This window comes from Elephantulus edwardii, unplaced genomic scaffold (assembly GCF_000299155.1).
Source record: "Elephantulus edwardii isolate Elephantulus edwardi_28Jun2011 unplaced genomic scaffold, EleEdw1.0 scaffold00405, whole genome shotgun sequence".
Lineage (NCBI taxonomy): Eukaryota > Metazoa > Chordata > Mammalia > Macroscelidea > Macroscelididae > Elephantulus > Elephantulus edwardii.
Genome location: NW_006400155.1, coordinates 282778 through 305195, shown reverse-complemented (window position 1 = coordinate 305195; position 22418 = coordinate 282778). Strand labels below are relative to the sequence as shown.

Genomic DNA, 22418 nt, shown 5'->3' with positions numbered 1-22418 from the left:
GGTGAATTTGAACTCAGTACCTTCGAGTTGCTTCTAAAGAACACTCTGGTTGTACCTATTTCAAGACATATCTGTTTGTTCTTTTGGCAGTCCATAGGATCTTCAGCATTCTTCCCAACACCATTGTTCAAAGGTATCAAATCTTTTTCTGTCATCTTTACTCATTGTCCATTAGATGCATATCAAGTGACTGAAAAGACCATGGCCTGAATCAGGCACACTTAGTTCTTAAGACAAGGATGATGAAACTTGGTCTCATTTACTTTTGACATGCTGCATGGTGAAGTTATTCCTTGGAGAGGGACAGCATGCTTGGGAAGGTGGAGAGACAGTGAAAGAGAGGAAGAGCCACAACCAGGTAGTTTGACAAGGTGACTGCAGCAATGGGCATGAGCGTGTCAGATATCATGAGGATGGTATTGGATAGGAAAGTGTTCAGATTGGCTGTTTATAGGGTCACTATGAGGCGTACTCAATTCAATGGAACCTAACAACAACCACCACCTTTGGACTGGCAGTGCAACTCTCTTTTGAATCTTCTCCTTCTCCTTTCCCATCTCTTCTCTGTTTTCTCTTTTTCTCCTCATGTATCTTTATCAAAATTTTAAATCAATGCCTACATCATTTATAGTTTTCTTTCCCTTTAGCAAATAAAGAATTTCAGAATGGCACTAAGAACAATAAAGGCAATAAACACACACACACACACACACACACACACACACACACACACACATTTCCTTCAGTTGAATTTATGATCTCAGTTCTGATGAAAATATTATGGTTAAATAGAACTAAGTAAGAGAAGTAAGTTTTTTTCTTTCACATCTTTGAAAATTTTCCATGACATAGGATTTCCATCTACCATTTAAAATGTGCAACATGGGGCAGATTCAAAGTGTAAAAAGCCAATAGCAATGTAATTTAGCTCTTACAAAAAAACTACAAGTCAGAATTAATGCGGTGCCAGAGGAACATTCCAGATAAAATTCCCAGTAAAGATGAAGCAACCAATTCGATTGAAAAAACATCTAAAGATTTCTGTTCATTAGGCCTTAGAAGAGGGACCTGCTCTGTGTTAGCTACTGGATTATTAGAGTCAGTGGATTATAAAAATAAAGTTTATTTTTCCATGATTGCTCCTGTTTCCATCTTTACATTTCCCAGTAGTAACAGTGGGGGAGGGAAGTGTAACATTTATAATTTATTGGTAAAATATTTTGTGCCAGTTACAGAATAATAAGGTAAAAAATGTTCCTTCTGTACTGACAAATTTTTGTATGATTTAAATATTGTGTTGTTGGGAGAAAGATGCTCACTTGGCCGAATTTTTTTTTTTAAATTATCATTTTCTTGCATTTTATAGTATTATCGATGACAGATTTGCTTATTGGTTAATCTTAGTTTGTTAATTTGTTAGTGACTTATTCATTGTCATTGAGGGAATCTATTTAAATTTGACTGCCCATTGAGTTTCCAAGGCTGGATTTATTCCTCACCTTTCTCTCACATGGCCACTGGTGGTCTTCAGCTTAGCAGGGCAATTCACTACAGATGTTGCCACCAGGGGTTCCTTAAATGTGTTTAAATCTGTCTAAAGGTTTGATGCTTGCAAGGAATGTAAGTAAAAGCTAAGACTTAAATATATGAGTATGACAAAAGTCAAATGCTTCAGTTGTGGAACTGCCATCAGAAAAGTCAAAAGTCTGCCATCTCAGACAAAGGTCTCATAATAAAAGTTCACAGACTTCTATAGGGCCGCCAGAAGAAAAAGACTGATAATCTAAAAACAAAAAGGGCAAAAGATGTGGAAAGACTTTTCACAGAGCAGGATATTCATATGGCCAACAGATACATGAAGAAATGCTCCAAGTCACTGGCATAAGAGAGATGCTAATCAAAACCACAATGAAATACCATCTTACCCCAGTAGCAGAGGCAAAGTTTAGCAGGGCATCAAGTAATAAAGGTTGGAGAGGATGGGGCAAGATATAAACTCATATATTGTTGGTGGGATTGGAAAATGGTATAACCACTCTGGAAGGCAGCTTGGTGCTCCCTCAAAAAAGCTGAACATAGAAATTCCATATGACCCAGTTATTCCACTGCTTGGAATATCCCCTTAGAAAATGAGAACTGAGGCACAAACAAAGATTTGTATACAATGTTAATAGCAGCATTATTCACCATGGTAAGAACATGGAAACAACCCAAATGTCCAACCACAAATGAATGGATTGAGAAATTATGGTACATACACACAATGGAATACTATGCAGCACGCAGGAGAAATGATTTTATAAACTACCACCTAACATCGGAGGTACCGGAGAGTATTATGTTAAGGGAACTAACTCAGTCTCATAAAGACAAATATTGTATAGAACCATTGTTGGAGAGCATGTACAAGGATCCAAAGAGGGAAGGGATGGGGCTTAAACATAGAGTCGCACAATTTGATAGGTGGAGGGAGGGATTGGTAAAGAAAAGGGGAAAGGTCCCGCGTGCAAAACTATGTATATGAACTTCATGAATTTTGTATGTAAAACAATCTCTCTCTCTCTCTTTCTCTCTCTCTCTCTCTCTCTCTCTATCTATCTCTATCTCTGTCTCAAAAGTCAAGGTCATTGCCAAGCAACTCATAACCAACTCTATAGGGCTTCCTGATGTTGTAAATCACAGGTGAGGACATTGCACGTCTTTCTCCCACCGAGCAGCTGGTGTATAAGAACTGATGCCTTTGAGTTGGCAGTGCAACTCTTTACCCATTAGGCCAGAGCTCTCCCTACAAGGGGCACCCAATTGGTAACAAGTAAGTAGTTACTAAAATTAGTAACCGGTAACCAATCTACTAGTTAGTATAATCTAATTAAGTTAATAAGATTCTTTTTATTTTTAAAAAATATCATCTAAAATCCATATGGTGATACAAATAGTTAAGTACTAGGCTGCTAAACCAAAGATTGGTGGTTCGAATCCGCACAGCAGTGCCACAGAAGAAAAGCCTGGTTAACTATTTCCACAAGATTGTAGCAATTTTAAACTGTTTTGCTCTGAAATATGAAGGCTTGCCTGTTAGAATAGACTGGAGGAAAATATGGTTGGTCTGTGCAGAACATGGGTTTGGTTTTGAGTTCACTATGTGACATTGGAGTAGGGAGAATGGACACTGCTCTGCGCGTGCTCAGTGGAAGGCTCATGGGAGTGTAGTTAAAGCTGGGGAGAGAGAGGAAACTATGATTCGCTTAACAAAAGCTAAGAGTTAATTATCTCCATCCAGCACATCCAGTATCAAAACAAGCTGATCTTACTACTGTCAGACACTGCAGAGCTGAGAAACAGATGATTATTCCTTGGCAAACATCCTTTTTAGGGAATATTCTAAGAGTTGTTAATGAAATGATTGAAAGGCAGGTTCAAATATGGAGGCATTTATAGCATCCAGCTGTTGTTCCTCTGGTTCTTTTTGGGCTCAGTAAATACAACTAGCTTCCAGCTTCCCCTTTAACGTTCTACAACCTATCCCTTTGCTACCGAGTCAAATCGGACTTACAGCAATCCTGTTGAACACAGTAGAACTTCCCCAAAGGGGTTCAAAGACTAACTCTTGATTGTTACATCCTTTCTCCGTTAGTTCACTGGTAGGTTTCAACCACCAACCTTTCAGTTAGTAGCCAAGCTCTAAACAATTGTCCTGTAGTAGGACTCCTTCATTCTACGACAGATAAATCCAATCTGAAGTTTTGCCAAATCATTTTACAACCCAGACACCAAATGTCATTCTGCTAACACAAGCAGACCTTTGAAATCCCCTCATATGTCTTGTTTATAATCCTGCAATGCGTTGTTACACTCACAATCACTGCAGTGGAGTTCTGACTCCTGACTGACCCTCCAGTGGGTTTCAGAAGCTGTAAATTGCGGGGGAGGAGCCTGCTCTTCTTTTTCCCATTGAGCTGCTGGTGAATTTGAATTGACCCAAGTGTGACCTTTGGGCTAGCAGTGCAACTCCCAAAGTAGGAACTGGGAGAAGAAATGCATTCTATAAAACGAAACTGGGAAAATGAATTCATGATCAGAATAGCTATCATTGGTCAGCAGTTCCCTGCCTGCTGCCCCTCACCCCCTAAATCAATCAATCTTTCTTCTGGCAAATCAGTTAGCAAAGTGTTTCACTATTAAGCCACCAGGGATCCTTCTTATCTTTTCCATTGAAAGTAAAGCTAAGCATCATTTGTACTCCTTATTTTCCTATTTCAAATAACTACTTTGTGTCTCCATCTCTGCCATTCTGTACTGAACACAATATTGAGGTGAGATTCGTAGGTTCATAGACTTGTATTTCATCCTTTTTTTGTGTTCTATGGTGTAGAATCACTTAGTCACTCAGTCTCTCTCTCTCTCTCTCTCTCAATGCTGTGTAGCAGGTCTGTCTCTTAGTGATGTTATATGCAGCTTCCAAGGCAATAAATTACAATGGGGGAAGATTGCTCATCTTTTTCCTGAGGTGGTGGCTGAGTTGACTACAACTTGCTGTTAGGTGCTTTCAAGTTGACTAAGACTTGTAGCAACTTTATACAAAATAGCTCTGAACCCTGCCCTATCCTGAGCCAATCGCACTGTCGCTGACACACCTATCTCCATCACCCCAGTTACTTTATCAATCTATCTCACCCAGAGTCTTCCTCTCCTGTGCTGTCCCGCTACCCTTCCAAGCATGATGTCCTTCTCCAAGGACTGGTCATTCCTGGCAACATGCCCAAAATATGTGAGACAGAGTTTCAAAATCCTTGCCTCCAAGGAGTGAGTAGGCTTCACCCTCTCCAGGACAGACCTGTTTGTTCTTTTGGCAGTTCATGAGATGTTTAATACTCTTCTCCAGCACCAAAATTCAAAGGTATCATTTCTTGTTCTGTCATCCTTAATCATTGCCCAGCTCTCTGATGCATAGCAAGTAATTTTGAAGACCATGGACTGGATCAGGCACATCTTGGTCTCTAGACTGACACTGTTGCCATTCAGCACTCTGGAGAGATCTCTGACAGCAGATTTTCCTAATGCAATTAGTCTTTTGATGTCCCCACTGTTGGTGCCAAGAGTGTTGATTGTGGAACCATAGTTATGTTGTTTTGTGCCATCTAGTTGCTTGTGAGACATAGCGACCCTATGTACAACAGCCCTAAACCCTACTTTATCCTGTATCAATTGCACTGTCTCCGATATACCTATCCCGATTACGCCAGTCACTGAATCAATCCACCTCATAGAGGGTCTTCCCCTCTTGCGCCGTCCCTCCACTCTCCCAAGCATGATGTCCCTCTCAAAGGACCTGTCCCTCCTTACAATGTGTTCAAAGTATGTCAGATAAAGCCCCAGAATCCTTGCCTCAAAGAGCAGCCTGGATTAACCCACTCAAAGATGAATCTGTTTGTTTTCTTGGCAGTCCATGGTGCATTCAATACTCTTCTCCAGCACCACAGCTCAAAGGCATCAATTCTCCGCTGTCCTTCCTAGTCATTGTCCAACTCTCTGATACGTAACAAGTGATTGCAAAGACCATAGCCTGTATCAGATGCACCTTAGTCTCCAGAGTGACACCATTGCTCTTCAGTACTTTGAAGATATCCCTAACAGCAGACTTTCCCATAGCAATACATCTTTTAATTTCCTGGCTGCTGGTGCCAACAGTGTTGACTGTGGAGCCAAGCCGACTAAAGCTGTGATAGAGATATCCATCCTGATGCTGCCAATTGGTCCAGTGGTGAGAATCTTTGTATGCTTGACATTGAGCCTCAATCCATACTGAAGGCTGCAGTCCTTGACCCTCTGCAGCAAGCATTTCAGGTCCTCCTCAGTTTCAGCAAGCAGGGTTGTATCATCTAAATAATGCAGATTGATAATAGATCTTCCACCAATCCTGACACCACACTTCTCATAGAGCCCAGCCTCTCGGATAATCTGTTATGCATACAGGTTGAAAAGGTATGGAGATAGGACACATCCCTAGCATACACCATTTCCAATTTTGAACCATGCAGAGTTTTCCTGCTCTGTTCTGACGACTGCCTCTTGGTCCAAGTATAGATTTCACATTAGAATGATCAAGTGTTCTGGGATTCCCATTCTTCTCAGAGTCAGCCACAGTTTGTTATGATCCTCACAGTCAAACGCCTTTGCATAATCCATGAAACACAGATAGACATTCTTCTGGTATTCTCTGCTTTCAGCTAAGATCCATCTAACATTAGCTACAATATCCCTAGTACCATGACCCCTTCTAAAGCCAGCCTGGACTTCTGGCAGTTCTCTGCTGATGTGCTGTTCCAGTCATTTTTGGATAATCTTCAGTAGAAGCTTGCTTGCATGTGAACCGAGCAAGTGGAAATTGTTAATAATCTCAGTCTCATCTTTTTTTTTCTTCTTTTTTTTTCAGTCTCATCTTGATCTAGCATGGTACTGCCAATTGGCCCAGTGAGGAAAATCTTTTTCTTGATGTTGAGCTTCAATTTATATTGAAGACTATAGTCTTTGACCTTCTTCAGTAAAAGCTTCAGGTCTTCCTCAGTTACTGTGAGCAAAGTTGTGCCATCAACTTATGTTGTTATGTGCTGTTGAGTCACTTGTGACTCATAGCAATCCTATGTGTAACAGCTCTGAACCCTGCTTTATCTTGAGCCAAACTTATTGTCTCTAACATACCTAGTTCTACTATCCCAGCCACTGAATCAACACATCTCAGCCAAGATTTTCCTCTCTTGCACTGTCCCTCCGCCCTCCCAAGCATAATGTCCTTCTCGAAGCACTAGTTCCTCCTTGTAACATGCCCAAAGTATGTCAGATGGAGCTTCAGAATCCTTGTCTTCAAGGAGTAGCCTGATTTTATCCTCTCCAGGACTAACCTGTTTGTTTTCCTAGCAGTCAGTCCATGGTTTCTTACTCTTCTCCAGCACCACAGCTCAAGGGCATCAATTCTCCTTCTATCATCCCTAGTCATTGCCCAACCTTCTGATGCATAGCACATAACTGTGAAGATGATAGCCTGGATCACGCACACCTTAGTCTCCAGACTGATATTGTTGCTCTTCAGTACTCTGGAGATGCCCCTTCTAGCAGATTTTCCCAGTGAAATTTGTCTTTTGATTTCCTGGCTGCTGATACCAAGAATGTCACTTGTGGAGTCAAGCAAACTAAAGTTCTTAACAATCTCAGTCTCTTCACCATCTATCATGGTCTGCCAATCAACTAATAATGGCCCAGTAACCAACAGATTTGGAAACCTTGTCCTATCCTGCATCATCCTCATGATTTCCGTCATGCTCAAACCTATTACTGCATTTATGAGGTTGAAACCAAAGTGATTTCATTTTGTTGCCTTCTGACTCTACCATGATGCTTCTGAGTGTTCCAGGACATAGTAAATAATGTGATTACTGTTTACCCATAAACATATTCCTATGATCCATCCCACAAGATAGTTGATGGTTAAAGCAGATACTGCTAAAAAAATGTAAAATAGCCCCAGGCCCTTCTTTTATCTTTGTTTGGCATTGATGCTACTTTAAGCCTTAGCTTAAATTAAGCATGCATTTTAAACAAAGTGTTTTTTTTTTTTTTATTTACTGTACACTCAAGTAATGTTGCTTCTGGACTTTATACTGAGTTTGAATCTTTCACTACTCACTGTGCCAGTCCATCTCATTGTGGAACAGCTGGTAAACTTGAACCACAAGAACTATGTAGCCTTTGAGTTAGCAGCTGAACTCACTTCATACTGTGCCACCAGGGCTTCCTGAGGAAGAGAACAGAACTCAGTAAACAAACTGTGACTTTGAGTTTTTTTATGTATGGGCCAATTATTTGTGAGTTGCCACCAAAATTTTCTAGTCACCTCTGAAACCCTGGCATGCTAGGACAACAGACTAGGAATAGTCTTTGCAGGAGTCTCTACTATGTCTTTCAGGAAGGAAAATAAACCAAATTCGCTGGAGTTACCCTGTAGCTTCAGACCTGAGGCTTGTGAATGAGAAGGAGAGAGAAATACACTGCCCCGTGGCCTCTTTCTAAAGCCAGTGTGGGCAGAGAATTGGTATTTGAGATTAGAACAGAAATATAAATTGGGAGCTCAGCATGATACTGCGAGAAAAGTAGAGATATCAGAATTCAGTCCACAGGGAGATTTAACATTGAATGAGGTATGGTGTTGCCAGTGTTTGTGTGTGTTTTCGTGTATTTAATCTCAGTCAAATATCTCAATATCTAGAAAGACTAAAAACCAAACCAAACAAACAATAAACAACCCATCCAAAATCCTTGCACTTGTTGCGAGAAATGACCTAATAGCCAACCCTCTGTTAGGCTCCTGATGCTATAAACTGATGGGGAGGAAACTGTGCATTCTTCTCGTGCAGGGCTTCTGGTGGATTTGAACTGCCTTAGCTTTTGGCTTAGCAGCACTTCTTGCAGAATACACAACCCAAATAAAGAAAACTGTTTGTTGGTTTGTGCTGTCAAACTGAGGATGACTCATAACAACCCTGTAAACAACAGACCAGAGTCTTGCCCTATGCTGAGCCATCCACATAATTTATAAATCTTCAAGCCCACCATGAGAATCACACTGTTCGAGTCCCTTTGTCAACCCATCTAGCTCAAGATCTTCCTCACTCTCCCTGATCCTTCACCTTTCCCAGAACAATGTCCTTTTCCAGGGACTGGCCTGCCCTGCTTGTCCAGAGTACATGGGATGAAAGTTTCACCATCCTTGTCTCTAAAGAGCACTCTGGCTGACCTTCTTCCACTACTTGTTTGTTCTTCTGGCAGTCTATGGGATATTCTGTTTTCTTTTCTAATTCCTCCATTCAAAGAGCTTGCTTCTCCTCCAGTCATCTTGATTCCTCAGTCAGCTTTCAGATGCATCGGAAGCAGTTAAAGAGCGTGGATCAGGTGCACTCCAGTGTTTGAAATGACAGCATAGCTCTTTATGACTTTGGAGACTTCCCTGAGAACAGATTTCTTCAATGCAACCTGTCTTTCTTGCCTGATATCATCACGGGTGTTGCCTGATATCATCATGGGTGTTGCTTGTGGATCCAAGTAAAATTAAATCCCTGACAACTTCACCTCTTTTTCTCCATGTGTCTTGATGTTGCCTATTTGTCCAGTGGTAAGGATTTTTGTTTTCTCAGTATGTAAGGTTGTTATGAGTCACAGTCAACTCAAGGGTACATAACAACCACCACCACCACCACCACCATCACATTGAGATGTGATCCATATTGATTTTCTCTTTTGCAGTAAGGGCTTACAATCCTCTTCACTTTCTGAAAGCAAGATTGTGCCATTTGCATAATACAGGTTGTTGATCAGTCTTCCTTTAATCCTGATGCCACATTGTTCTTTATAAAGTCCATCTTCTTGAGTCATATGTCCTGTACATAGATTGAATAGGTATGTAGAAAGAATAAAACTCTGACATAGGTTTTCTTAATAAAACATGTAGCTTTATTCTCTTCGGAGAGCTGTTTCTTTGTCTGTGTGTAAGTTTCATGTGAACACAATTCACTGTTCTGGAATTCCCATTCTTCTCATTGTTAACTGTAATTTGTTATAATCCACAAAGTCAAATGTTTTGCATAGCCAATAAGGTAAAAGTAAATACTTTCCTGGTATCTTTGCTTTCAGTCAAGATCTGCCTGGTATTAGCATTTATTCCCTTTTTATTTTCTTTAGTTTAAATAAATTATACGATAATTTTAACTAAAATTATAAATGTTAGCTTCTAGTAGGTCCTCAATTTCCAGGAAAATGATGCAGGTTTTAAAGGGTAGTTTGAAAAGTCTGTGAAGAGCAATGAAAAAAAATTACAGATTTCATGCTAAGAGCACTTTAAAAACAATTGTGGTAAAATACATGTAACAAAAATTTACTCACTTAACCATTTCTAAGTGTGTACTGCAGGGAGCTCTGATGATCTAGCAGGTAAGGAGTTGCGTTTCCAACCCAAAAGCAAATTATTTGAATCCTCCAGCTGCTCCAGGGGAGAAAGATGAGCAATTTCTTCCAGTGTAATTTACAGTCTCTGAAAACTCACTGGAGGGTCAGCTATGAGCTGGTCCAGCTCGGCCATACACTGTTGTTGTATTGTTATGTGCTATCGAGTCACCTGTGACTCATAATGGCCCCATGTACAATGGCTCTGAATTCTGCTCTATCTTCAGCCAATCTTACTGTCTCTGACACACTTAGCTCCATTATCCAACTTACTGTATCAATCCATCTCATTCAGTGTCTTCCTCTCCTGCACCGTCCCTCCACCCTTCCAAGCATGGTGTTCTTCTCCAGGTTGGTCCCTCCTGGACACATCTCCAAAGTGTGTGAGACAGAGCTTCAAAATCTTGCCTCCAAGAGAAGCCTGGTTTCACCCTCTCTAGGATAAACCTGTTTGTTCTCTTGGCAGTTCATGGAATGTTCAATATTCTCCTCCAGCACCACAAATTAAAGGCATAAACTCTTTTTCTGTCACCTTTGGTCATTGTCCAGCTATTGTGAAGACTGTGGCCTGAATCAGGCTTACCTTAATCGGCAGACTGACATTATTGCTCTTAAGCACTTTGGTGAGGTCCTTGACAGCACATAACAGGTGTATAATGCATCTTAAATTTGAATAAGGATTACTGAAGAAGAATTAATACCTTCAAGTTGTAGTGTTGCAGTATTGGAGAAGAATCCGGAAAATCTCATGGGCTGCCAAAAAACCAAACCAATCTATCTTGGAAGGAGTACAGCCAATATGCTCCTTAGAGGAAGGAAGAGATGATAAGGCTCTATCTCATTGCCAGGAGGAGCCCATCCTTGGAAGGTGACATCATGCTGGGAAAGGTGAAAGGACAGCAAAACAAAGACCCTCAACAAGATGGATTGACACAATGACTGTACCAATGGGCTCTAGAATTAAGGACATTGTGAGGACTGGAGCAGGAGAGGATAAGATTCAGATTTGTTGTTAATAGGGTGATTATGAGTAGTAGTTGACTAGACATAATATAACAACAAAGTGCATAATTCAGTGCATTAGTTTCATGTGCTAAAAACAGTTGAGTGGGAATTCCAGAACACTTGTGCTTGTGCAATATCTATACCTACACTGAAAGGCTGTTGAGAGAATAGAGCAAGAGAACACTGCATGCTTAAAATTAGGAAAAGTGTGCATTAGGATGTATCCTTTCTCCATATCTACTTAATCTGTATGCTGGTAAGCTTATTTGAGAAGCTAGAGTCTGTGAAGAAGAATGTGGCACCAGGCTTAGAGGAAGATTCATCAATAACCTTCATCCCGCAGATGGCATAATCTTGCTTTCTCAAAGTGAGGAGAACTTTAAGCACTTGTTGCAAAAGATCAATGACGGAAACCTTCAACACAGATTGTATTTCAATGTGAAGAAAACCAAAATCCTAGCCACTTGACTGATAGGCAGCATCATTACAGTTGGAGAAAAGACTGAAACGGCCAATTACTTCATCTTAGTTGGATCCACAATCAATACACTTGGTACAAGCAGTAAGGAGATCAGGAGACATATTATATTGATAAAGTCTATAGTCAAGGACTTCTCCAAATTATTGTGAGCAATGATGTCAGTTTGAGGACTAATGTGCACCTGATTTAGGTCATTCTCTTTTCAGTCACTTGCTATGCATCTGAAAGTTAGGCAGTGACTAAGGATGATAGAAGAAGAATCGATGCCTTTGAACACTGGCGTTGGAGAAGAGTGCTGAATATTCCATGGACTGTCAAAAGAACAAATAGACATATCTTGGAGAATGTGTAGTTAGAGTGCTCCTTGGAGGCAAAGATGATGAAACTTCATCTCACATACTTTCGGTGTGTTGCTAGGAAAGGTTATTCCTTGTAGAAGGACATCATGTTTGGAAAGGTGGAAGGATGGCAAAGGGGAAGAAGACCCTTCACTGGTGGATTGACACAGTGACTATAGCAGTGCACTTGAGGGTGTCAGAGATTATGAGAATGGCACTGGATAGGACAGTGTTCAGGAATGTTCACATAGTCACTATGAGTTGTACTTGATTTGACAACATCTACCAACAACAATAGGAGCCATTTAATAAACAAAAAAACCCAATTTGTATCTGTTTTGGAATTGTACTGGCCAAGGTATATTAAGCCATGCTTCAGTAACAATCTTTAAGATTTCAGAGAGTTAACACAATAAAAGTGTATTTCTAGATCATGCAGGGTTACATAGAGATATTTCTGGATGGTGAGTCTCCTGTATAACTCTTCTAGATTTTGATATGAAGATCCAGACTTTTTCTTGATAATCCTTGAAACCATCACAGTCCTCTTCTCTATCCTTCTGACCTGTCAACCAAGGAGTGAAAAGATAGAATTTCTAGAAGTTACACTCAATTTTTACTATTTTATCCCAGAAGTGATTCATCACTTATATGCATAGGTCTTTTGCTAAGACTAGTCTTATGATTTCGCAAGATATCAAAGGGTTTGGCAATGTACTTTACCCATGTGCCCAGGGAGAGAAAGGTGCAATCTGTGCAACAAGAATCTGGTAGATGTCCGAGTGCAGGGAGTGATGCAAGAGAAGCCAAGTCACAGTGCTCACAACTATCAGCATGAAGGGAAGGCAAGATCTAACAACAGAAGCAAACTGGGGAGACAAGTCAAAGTCAGGGCATTCACACAAACCATAGCAGAAGGCCAGTAAGATTGAATCCCATGAGTTAGAAAGTGAAAGTATGGGCCAAGTAATTTCTAGATTGACAAGAAAAGCACCTTAAGATATTACTAACAGAATAAAGCTATTTAGAGGGTTAGGGTCATATCTATATACATAGACAACTATTACAGTTATCCACTCACAGCCTCTGGAACTCTGGAAAAATAAAATCATATAAACTTTAATATATACATATATCATACCATTTGGAAGCAGGATTGGCGTCCATTTCCTAAACAACATGCCTTTGGAAACTCTGAACTTTGACAAATGATGATAGTTCTAGAAAAGCTTCAGGCCTTTTGTTCATAGGGTTGCTATGAGTCATGCTTGACTCAACGGCAATCAACAGTAACAGCATACCATATGCAAGACTCATATGACATACCAGTAACTTCTAATTATTACTTTTAGTATTTTCCAGACACTTGATGAATATCATCTTTAATCTTTCCAATAGTCTCTATGTTTAGTTCTGGGTTGAGCTTATTTCTTATTGGCCAATATCTTTTAGGAACTTATGGTCAACCAGGAGGTTGGTTTGGCACAGTTCAGCTGAGGTGACTGGTCTCAGCTCCATGTGATCTCTCATCCTCTAGCAGTTTAGCCTGGACTTGTTCTCCTGGCAGAGGCAAGGATCTTAGAAAGAGTGGAAGCACATAGGACTTCTTGTTGACTAGACCTGGAATTTCTGTTACATTGGTTAAAGATGAGATCAGATATAAGAGAAGGGGAATAGAATGCATCTTTTGATGAGGGGAGCCAAAGAATCCCTTTGTCAAGCACAGGGATACAGCAAAGTATAGAGAATTGAAGCCTTTTTTGTAGTCTATGCAATATTGCTTTGTTTTTTGAAACACTGTCTTGATCTGGTGTTAAGGTCTTAGCCGGAAGCATCTATATCCCTTCTTGAGCAGCTGATCAAGTCCAGGGCTCTACCACTTCCTTTATTTTTTGAGTCCTCACACTCTGGGGCCTCTAAGCACACCTCTCCCTAGTCTCCCTGGGGCCAAGTACCAAACAACCAGGAGACAGTATCTATGACATTGAGCCTGCAAAATTATTCAAATTAGCCAATCCACAAGAAACCCATAAGTTCTAGCTAGTATCACCTTACTTTCCAAACTTAAGCTGCCTTCTATGGTTCCAGTTTGCTGTTACTTTGTCCCCAGGTGCAGCCCTTTATATGACTATTCAAGGCAATACTTTCTCCTTTGGAGCTATAATCTTACATCTACTCACGTGTTCTGCCATACAAAGAACCTATAAATCTACCTAATATCATAGTATTATAAACCATCTACTATAGGGTGACACATCTCAAAAAAATGTCTTCAATTTTTCCTCTCTTAAAAACCTAGGTAAAAAAAAAAGTTTACTTAAAATGGGTTTTTATTAATTGATGAAACAGCACATGCATGTCTCAGAATACACATGTCTAGTCCCTCTGCTCTGAAAAGTGCTGAGATTAGCAATGTGTTAAATTGGGAAAGATTTAGAGAGGCAGGGAACAAAAATGCTCACTGCCAGGCTCCAGACTCATCTGAACAGAAAATATTCAAGCAGTAGAAGATTCAGAACAGCAAAATAAAACTGAAAATTTGACTTCCTGTGTGGTCTGTTAAGAAGAAGAAAGAGGGGGAGGGAGCTGTGAATGTGTGAGGAGCAGCTGGTTTTTATTTTTAAACACATATGATTGCTACCCTTATTTGTTCTAGCAAAATGGAAGGAGACTTACTCAGGAATTCTAACACACAGGAAAAGAATTTTTAAGTTATTGAGATTGATATGGTCTTCTTTTTTGCCTTCTATTTGTTTAATCTAGAAAATTGGAAAAGAAAACACACAATAAATGCTTAAAGGTAAAAAATGTAAAAGGTTCCTAGTAGGTACTCAAGAGAAAATACTTCAAATGTATGAATGAGGCCTTATTCACTATTGAAATTGACTTTTCTTTCATAAGTTTGCTTCAGAAGTATGAGCACCTATATCTCACATTACTAATAACATTAATGGCCTTTATGCTGAATGAATAACCCAGAACCATCAGTGGTAATAGAGTACTACTGTACTATTTTTAGATCTTGTGTTATGAAGAAACCAGAAGTGTGGCATTAGTAAAGTCAGCAGGGTAGTCAAACAAATGTTTCCTATTTTCTTCTGAGATCATTTGGAAGTGAATCCAGAAGTCATGTAACAGAAGGTTTATAATAAAATTACTTTGTATGTTTTATGGTCAGTTTGTAGAACTAATGACTATAAACTCCTATGAAGAATTAGTTTTTAAAAAAGTGTACAGAAGCAGTAAAATAAAGGACTCAAGCAAGCAGCATGGAAAGGAATCGAGGTGATCATCGTGAGCTCTAGCTTATTTAGAGCCTCAGTGGTGTAGTGTGCAATGTGTTGCACTGCTACAACCTATTGATTGGCAGTTCTGATCTGCCAGTTCCTCTGTGAGGGAAAGACAGGTAATTTCCTCCTATGAAGATTTACAGCCTCAGAAACTCCATAGAGAGTCACTCTGAGTCAGACTGTACTCAACAACAGTGAGTTTGATTGTTGGTGGTTTGTGGGGTTGGTTTTGTTTTGTGGTTTGGTTTGTTTGTTTTTTTTTTTATAAACTAGGTCACCACTCACTCACTCATTGCTGTTGAGGCAGAACCAACTCATTGCTGACTCCTCACTGGGTTTCTGAGGCTGTAAATCACAGTGGAGAAGACTGTCCATTCCTTTCCCTCAGAGCCACTAGTGGATTCAAACTACCGGAGAGACATGGCTATTAGGTTAGCATTGCAAACCCCTACGGAGTATGTCACCAGCTCTCACTATGGACTATATCGGATGGTGTAAGATTAAACAGTGCTTTCTTCTGTTACATATAAGGTTTCCATAAGTCAGAGTAGACTCAATGGCACCTGACAACAATAACAACAACGACTATACAACTCATTGGAAGGGAGCTGATTATAACCTGAAGAAAAAAAAATATTGCAAACCAAACAAGGCAGGTCTTGATATTCATTGAGCTAATTCATTATTTTATTATAGATCAATGCCATATCAATAGAAAATTAGGCACCAAAGATGAGTGGGGTGGCTGGATTCTGCAAAGATGTGTCTTCTGGGTTTGGGTTGAGACTTGGGTGTGGCTTTTGCTTGCAACTAGGTGTGAGATGATTGGATTTGGCCTCATATTTTTAAAGGCATTTGGCCACCAGTCTGGGGCCACTTTCTAGTCTGGGCAGATGACTGGATGGGATTCTGCAAAGATGTGTTTCCTGGTTTTGGGTTGAGACTTGAGTTTTTAATTGATCCAGTCAAACATCTTTTTTAAATAGTATAGCACTGGTCTGACAATTTGCTGTAAAGAGGTAACTCATGCTTGTTGTGAGCATAAACACTCTGACACTGATGTGTCAAATGTGTTAATGGTTACCTATGGGGCAGTGTTTGGTGGCGTTCCCAAATTAAAACAGGCTTGGAAGCAGGAGTGGCATCCACTTCCCAAATAGCTTGCCTCCAGAAACTCCACGAACTTAGAGAAAAGATGAAAGTTTTGTGTTTTGAAGACTTTCGTTCATAGGGTCGCTATGAGTTGTCTACAACTCGATGTCACTTAACAACACAACAATAATCGTAACTCTGGTGTCAAGTCCACCCATGATTAAAGAAGTTTGTGTTCTTAATACTCTTGACATTCTTCTTCAGAAAATGAAAATATTATAAATCTACATGCCAGCCTCAAGAAGCATACTTAATGAGCTTATAAAATCTGAGATTCATCTTTTTTTTTTTCTTTTGAGATTCATCTTAAGTGTCTTTGAACCTATCTACAAATAACAAATACCATAAAATTTAAAAGCTAGTATTCAGGGATAATAAAAATTCTAAGCCTGGTATTTTATTTTGAAACATAGATGGAATTTAGATAAAATTATTGTTATTAAAATGAAAAGTCATTGTTGTTGATATGGACCCAAATCAGAGCTGAACCTACAGCAGTTTGTTTGGGAGGCTGTACATTGGATGGGAGGAAATTGTCCATATTTTTCTCAAGGAATTGATGGTGGATTTGAACTGCCAGAGACGCACTGTCTTTGGATTAGCAGCACAGCTCCCTATGGATTATGCCATTAGGTAAGCCCTAAATTTTTGTTTCATTTTAATTGTGAAACCTGAATAATTGTGGTGTCATAAATCTTGATAATTGGCTTTCTTAGCTCTTTCTGGGGAAATGATCTCCAGCTACCTAAATTGCCAACACATAGTCTCACAAATCATCACTAGCCATGGGACCATTATAAGAGAGTACTCTCTACACTGTGGTGTGTGTGAAAACACCAACACAGGAGCAGGAGTGTGTTAACTTAGCCTAAGCCTGCTGGGAGATGAGATGTTATCTGGACTGAGAATTGTATACAGTAGACTAAGCATCCAGCCTGACCCATTGCTCACAAATTTCTGCAAAAAAACCAGCCTGCATACCTGTAGTCATATGAGTCATTCCCCTGACTGAATCTCTGGAGAATATTCTACCAAATCATTAGTCCCAAAGGCCATAAAGGAATTGGGGAGGATATCAAGAATATCATCCAAGAAGAGCGCAAAAGGTAAAGACAGAGGAGGAAAAAAAGACCAAAACGGATGTCAGAAGAGACTCTCAATATTGCACTGGAGCACAGAAAAGCCAAAACAGAGAGAAGAAATCAAGATATTAAAGAGCTGAACAGAAGATTTCAAAAGGCATTGCAGGAAGACAAAGTAAAGTATTACAATGAAATGTGAGAGGAGCTGGAGTCAGAAAAGCAAAGGGCTGAACTCACTCAGCATTTGTTAAGTTCAAGGAACTGAAGAACAAATTCAAACCTTGAGTTGCAAAACTTAAAGATGATTCGGGCAGAATATTAAATGATCCTGCAAGTATTAAAAGAAGATGAAAAGAGTATACAGAGTCATTGTTCTGAAAGGAGTTGGCAGACACAGAAGAATTCATGAAACAACATATGAGCAAGAGCCTATGTGATGAAGAAGTTCAAGCTTCTTTGAAAGAATTGGCAAAAGATAAGACCCCAAGAATTGGTGGTATATCAATTGAAGTATTTCAACTAATAGATGCTGCCCTCAATGTGCTCACCAAGTTGTGTCAAGAAATATGGAGGACAATCATTTGGCCAATTGACTGGAAGAGATTTATATTTGTTCCTATTCCAAAGAAAGGTTATCCAACAGAGTGTGGAAATTGTTGAACATTATTATTAATATCACATGCAAGCAAGATTCTGCTGAAGATTATCCAAAAACGACTGGAGCAGCACATCAACAGAGAACTTCCAGAAGTGCACGCTGGATTTAGAAGAAGTTGTGGTATTAGGCATTTTGTAACCAATGTTAGATGGATCTTGTCTGAAAGCAGGAAGCACCAGAGGAATATCTATTTGTGTTTCATTTATTATGCAAAGGCATTTGACTGTGTGGATCATAACAAGCTGTGACTGACTCTGAGAAGAATGGGAATCCCAGAACGCTTGATTGTGCTAATGCAAAACCTATACTTAGACCAGGAGGCAGTTGTCAGAACAGAGCAAGGAAACACTGCATGATTCAAAAATGGAAAAGGTGTATGCCAGGGATGTGTCTTATCTCCATACCTTTTCAACCTATATGTAGAACAGATTTTTCTGGGAGGCTGGGCTGTATGAGGAGAAATTTGGCATCAAGATTTGAGGAAGATCAATCAGCAATCTGTGTTATGCAGATGATACAACCTTGCTTGCTGACACTGAGGAGGACCTGAAGTGTTTACTGCAGAAAGTCAAGAACTGCAAGCTTCAATATGTATTGAGGTTCAATATAAAGAAAAAAAAAAGATTCTCACCACTGGGCCAATTGGCAGCATCATGATAGATGGTAAAGAGACTGAGATTGCTAACAGCGTTAGTTTGCTTGGCTCCACAATCAAAACTCTTGGCACCAGTATCCAGGAAATTAAGACATATTGCAATGGGAAAGTCTGCTGTTGGAGATCTCTCCAAAGTACTGAGGAGTAATGATGTCACTCTGGAGATTAGGGTGTGCATGATACAGGCCATGGTCTTAGCAATCACTTGCTATGCATCAGAGAGCTGGACAATGACTAGGGGTGGCAGAAGGAGAATTGGTACCTTTGAGCTGTGGTGCTGGAGAAGAATATTGACTATACCATGGACTAAGAAAACGAACATGTTCATCCTAGAGAGGGTTAAACAACGCTGTTCCTTGGAGGCAAGGATTCTGAAGCTTCATCTGACATATTTTGGACATGTTGTAAGGTGGGATCAGTCCTTGGAGAGAGACATCATGCTTGGGAGGGTGGAGGGACAGCGCCGGAGAGGAAGATCATCTTTGAGGTGGATTGATTCAGTGACTGGAGTAATGAGGGTAGGTGTGCCAGATACAGTGAGATTGGCACAGGATAGAGTAGGGTTTAGGACTGTTGTACCTAGGTTCGCTATGAGTCACAGGTGACTTGATGGCACATAACAAAAACAACATAATATACATGTGTTGTTTTTATTTTTGTAATCTTTTAAAAGAATATTGTTGTTGCTATTGTTGTTAAGTGCCCTTGAGTTGTAGGCAACTCATAGCAACCCTATGAATGAAAGTCCTCAACACTTGTGTGACTTTCATTCTTTCTCCAGGTTCATAGGGTTTCCAGAGGCAAGCTATTACAGAAGTGGATGCCTCTCCTGCTTTCAAGCTTGTTTTAATCAGGGAGCTCCACCAAACACTGTGTGCCATGGGCAACCATTAACTCATTTGACACATCAGTGTCACAGTGTTCAGCTTCACAGCAACCATCAGTTACCTCCAGCTGACACTAAGACTCCCAAAACACTCACCTTTACCCTGCGGGCGTGGCCGGACATTTCTGTATTTTACCAATCCAGCATGCCCAAATGCTGGCGAACTCTGGGTCAGAGATCCCCAGTTCATCTGGCAAGTCTGCTCTGCTCACACCCACTTGTGGCAAAAAGAAAGCCACAAGATCCCGGGCATTCTATACTGGCCTCTCTTCAAGAAGCCAGAGGCCACCTCCTAAAAAAATTTTTACACATCAATAATTTCAGTTTTGAGGTGATACCCCAGAAACAAAGAAATGTAAATTAAAGGCCTTGCTTTGTTTCTGACTCCAAAAGGCCATTTCCAGAAGAATACAAACTAGCATTGATAGGGTCATGGGGGAGGGGATGTGTCAGTGTGCTTTCACCATACAGCACTCTAAAAGAAAGTATTAAAAATAAAAGTGAAAGCGAACTCATAATGCTTGGAATTGTGCCATTATTTGACTATCATGAATGACTAATTTTTTGTGGGATCATTTTATAAAAAAAGAAAATGCTTCAGTTTACATGTTTGGTGGTTGTTATTGGGGGCCATTATGTCACCTATAACTCATAAGGATTCCAGGAAATGTTAACAAATGAAAATATTACTTTATCTTGTGCCATTCGCATAATCTTGACCAGGCTCAAACCAGTCATGGCAATCACTGCTTTAATCCATCTCCCTGAGAGTCTTCTTCTCATTCTTTTTTCCCCCCAGTGACTTCACATTTTTACTGACCTCTTCTCCTTCTAAAGGTGAAGGGTGTGGCTGCTTCAGTGCCTTAGGACTTTGGTGTCCTTGATCTCAGACACCACTTTTCTATCTATGATCTTGTGGGTGGTGGTCTTGTGGATGGTCTGCATGGAATTGCTGCTGTCCAGGGCATCAGACTGAAGTCTTCTCCATCTTCCAGCAAGCAGTGGTAGGTGTTGATCTCAACCTCCAACTTGACCTTGATGTTTAGCAGGGCCTCATTCTCCTGGGTCTGACATTGCCCCTCTGCCCGGGTCTGTGCCAGCTCTGACTCCAGGTGCAGTAGGACCCTGTTGAGCTGCTCCATCTGCAGGCATAGTGAGTCTCCACCTCCTGCAGGCTGTTCTCCAAGCTGGCCTTCTGGTTTTTCATTGATCCAAGGTCAATCTCCAAGGTCTGGAACGAGAGCATATTCCTGGCAGCTCTTACCTCAGCTAACGGAGAAGTGACCACCGTGGTACTCTCTTCAGTCTGCTGGGACCAGTACTTATCCAGCTCTTCTCGGTTCTTCCTCACCAGCTTGTCATACTAGGCCCGAATATCTGCCATGATCTTACTGAGGTCTTGAGATTTGTGAGTGTCCACCTCGACAGTGAGCCCAGAGCTGGCAATCTGGGCTTACAGGCCCTTTACTTCCTCCTCATGGTTCTTCTTCATGAAGACCAGTTTCTCTTTGAGAGCTTCGATGACCATCTCCAGCTGCAGCCAAGTGATATTAGTGCCATCAATGACCTCACAGAGCCCACAGATGTTGTCCACCACAGACTGGCTCATGGCCAGCTCTGTCTCACACTTGACTCTAAAGTCAGCAGCAGCCAGGCGGGCATTGTCAATCTGAAGTACAATGCGGGCATTGTCCACAGAACCTGCAAAGATCTGAGCCCTCACCTCTTCTATGGTCTTAAAGTAATGGCTCCAGTCCCTGTCCTTGGGGTCCCTTCTTCTCCAGGTGTTCATGAATTTTGCTCTCCAGTCTCCAGACTCTTCACCTTCTCCAGGTAGGAGGCTAGGCAGTCATTCAGGTCTTGCATTGTCTCCTTCTCACCCTGGATGCTCCTCACGCCTGCCAAACCCCGGGCCATCTCACTCACCATGCCCCCAGCCCAGAGGCTCCGAGAGCTGCTGGAATAAAACTTGGAGATCCAGGAGCCTGAGCCCCTGGCACATGCATAGACGCTGGCTGTGCTGCTGGCTGGTCAGACCTGGTAGCTGGATGATGGGGCAGAGCTTAGGGACCAGTAGTTGGTGGAGAAGGTAGTAGAGCAAGTGGTGAAGCTCATGTTGCCGGAGAACTGAGGTAAGTCTCAGACAGGGGTTATCTTCTTCTCTTTCACTGATGCTCTACTTTTCCCAGCATGATGTGTTTTTCCAAGGATTGGTGCCTCCTTCCAAATTGCCCAAAGTATGTGAGACCAAGTTTCTCCATCTTTGCCTCTAAGGAGCACTTAGAATTGCCCTTTATTTAAGACAGACCTGCATGCTCTTTTGGCAGTTCATGCAATATTCAATACTTTTTACCAACACTACAGTTCTAAACAAATCCTTCCCTTAAAAAGACCAAAGGAATGGAGGTGGGGACATTGTTCTTCCAGGCCAGCAAAGCCTCTTAACAATCCCCTCTCCTCATCTCTGCCACTAGTGGGTTCACACGGGCAGCAGCTGCTATTCTGTAGATCCATTCCCATTCTCAGATCCCCAGTACAAAATTCTCCCACTATAACCTGAGCAACTCACAGCTTTTCTGCCTCTTTCTGAAGTCTGCTACTCATAGCACTGGCTGCCAAATTGCTTCTTTGTCTTTCACCCATCCCTTACCTTTACCTTCTCAAACATAGCAAGGAAAACCCCACAAACCTCCTAAAAAACAAAATTCATACCACCAAACCAGAAAACAACCAAATAGATGTCATCAAGTATGACTCATAGGGACCCTGTGTGTTGCCAGGTAGGAAGAAAAAGATTGCCAGGTTTACTTATGAAGTGCCTCTCAGAGGGTTCAAATTTCTACCTAGGGACACAGGGACTCCTGTTTCTACACTTTTTATT

At 40.8% G+C, this 22418-nt stretch overlaps 1 pseudogene; it reads right to left on the bottom strand.

The window, feature by feature from the left end:
* Nucleotides 1–20392: 20392 nt before the first annotated feature.
* LOC102845565 lies at nucleotides 20393–21652 on the bottom strand (annotated as a pseudogene).
* Between the last annotated feature and the right edge of the window lie 766 nt (nucleotides 21653–22418).